Genomic DNA, 2,743 nt, shown 5'->3' with positions numbered 1-2,743 from the left:
TTCCTTGCCTCATTGTGGTGTTTGGTTAAGGGATGGTGAAGGGTTAATGGAGGCAGAGGAAGACGGCAAGAAATTGTCAAATGGTTTAGTGTTGTGTATGAAGCAGAGTTATGTAAAACCATTCACCAAATCAGAGGCATGAATCTCACAAGTTCCAGATATAGCAAGGAATTTATTTATTCACATTATTTGAAGATTAGTCAGCCACGCTGTGGCGTTCCTCCCAACCCTGTGTTCCAGCGACAGGAAAGAGAATGGGGTTAACTGTCAGCAGTGACCTGTTATTGTCACTGGGGCAATGTCGCATTCAGTGAGCCAGAGACTTCCAATCTCTCCTCTCCCTCCATCAACAGACCAACTTCTTCAATGGCCATCAGCTTAAACCGCTTGTTCCTGATGTGTTCCCAGACAATCAGAGACAGCAGTCGCTTCCACCATAGACTGCATACAGAATATCTAAAATTACACTTTACGTTAGGGGGTCATTGGATGGAAGATTACAAAAATCTGCATCGACTCTTTAAACTGAAAGTAAAGCTTCCTCTACACTGTCCCCCATCAAACACTCCCAGGGACAGGGACAGCACGGGGTTAGTTACAAAATAAAGCTCCCCCTACACTGTCCCCCATCAAACCCTCCCAGGGACAGGGACAGCACGGGGTTAGATACAGAGCAAAGCTCCCTCTACACTGTCCCCCATCAAACACTCCCAGGACAAGGACTGCACTGGGTTAGTTACAGAGCAAAGCTCCCTCTACTCTGTCCCCCATCAAACACTCCCAGGACAAGGACAGTACTGGGTTAGTTACAGAGTAAAGCTCCCCCTACACTGTCCCCCATCAAACACTCCCAGGACAGGGACAGTACGGAGTTAGATACAGAGTAAAGCTCCCTCTACACTGCTCCCCCATCAAACACTCCCAGGGACAGGGACAGCACGGGGTTAGTTACAAAATAAAGCTCCCTCTACACTGTCCCCCATCAAACACTCCCAGGACAGGGACAGTACGGGGTTAGATACAGAGTAAAGCTCCCTCTACACTGCTCCCCCATCAAACACTCCCAGGGACAGGGACAGCACGACAGGGACAGCACGGGGTTAGTTACAAAATAAAGCTCTCTCTACACTGTCCCCCATCAAACACTCCCAGGACAAGGACTGCACTGGGTTAGTTACAGAGCAAAGCTCCCTCTACACTGTCCACCATCAAACACTCCCAGAACAGGGACAGCATGTGGTTAGATACAGAGTAAAGCTCCCTTTGTGCTGTCAGATGCAGCACTGCCCAGGACAAGCACATGAGGAGGTGATTCATTGTGAGATTGCAGAGTGTGTACAGAGATTGTATAAAGGTTTAGGTTTGAGAAGCTTTGGGTTAATTTCCTGTCCCCACTGTTGTGGTAATCTCTGACTGCATCCTCCCATAACCGCAGCCCCCGCTGAAGTGAGCTAGTTCAGCAGTTCCTGGGAAGCAGATGTTCTGTAACCTGCCACAAGGCCAATAGCAGACCCCCTCCCAATCCCATGACCCCTACCCATGGCCACCCATACCCTGCCTCAACCCACCCAACCCCAAACCCACCTCACCCACACCCTACTTCACCCCTACCCATGGCCATCCACCCCTTTTCTCACCCCCACCCAACCCCAAACCTCTCTAAGAGCTCACCCGACAGTAGGCAGTGATCAGGAGAGTGTCCTCCCTCCCTTTCACTCCACCTTCCTCCCACACCCTCCCTCTTTCCCCAGATCAATTAAGCCATCAGCAACAGTAGTGCGGAGGAGATATTAGAACAGATATGATTGGAAAGCATCAACATGATTGGGCAAAGCCAACAACAACGTGTATGAAAGACAAATTGTGCTTAACAAGTCACCCTCAGTGTATTGAGACTGTAACTATGAGAATAAATAAGGGAGAACTGGGGATGTAATACATTTGGATAGTCAGAGGCTTGTGATAAGGTCCCACATTAAGGGTCAGGAGTAAAAACACATGGATTTGGGGGCAATATACTGGCATGGAATGAGACAGGAAACAGGGAGTGACAGTAAATGGATCTTTTCTGAGTGGCACACTCTGCTTGTACAGTTCTGTAGGATCCATCCTGGGACCCCAGCTATTAAAGATATAAATGACCTGGATGAAGGAACTTCAAGGACCATTTCCAAGATTACTGGTGACACAAGACTGGGTGGGATAGTGAGTTATAAAGAGTATTCAAACAGGCCTTTCCAGATAAGCTGAGTGAATGGGTACACACAAGGCAGATGCAGTACAGCGTGGGTGAAATGTGGAGAACATAAATTCAGAGTGTTATTGAAACGGAGATGGATGGGCAACCGTTCTGAGGAAGGGTCGCTGGACCTGAGACGTTAACCCTGATTTCTCTTCACAGACCTGCTGTGCTTTTCCAGCAACTTCTGTTTTTGATGTATAGTGGGTGTACAGAGGGTGATGGGTGTCAATGTACACCAGTCTGACGCAGCAGACAGTTACAAAGGCCCTGATTGCAAGAGGATTTGAGAGCAGGGATAGGGATGCCTTACTGCAGTTGTACACGCTCTTGGTGAGACCATATCTCTAGTATTGTGCGGAGTTTTGGTCTGCTTTGTTAAGAGAGGATGTTTTTGTTAGAGAGGAAGTGCAGCAGAGGTATCACTAAGCTGATACACAGGACTGACTATAAGAAGAGATTGGTTCAACCGCATCTTTATTCAGTAGGATTTAGAAGGATGGG

Source organism: Chiloscyllium plagiosum, chromosome 22 (genome assembly GCF_004010195.1).
Source record: "Chiloscyllium plagiosum isolate BGI_BamShark_2017 chromosome 22, ASM401019v2, whole genome shotgun sequence".
Taxonomy (NCBI): domain Eukaryota; kingdom Metazoa; phylum Chordata; class Chondrichthyes; order Orectolobiformes; family Hemiscylliidae; genus Chiloscyllium; species Chiloscyllium plagiosum.
The sequence above is the reverse complement of the archived record's forward strand: the minus strand, read 5'-3'. Positions refer to the sequence as shown.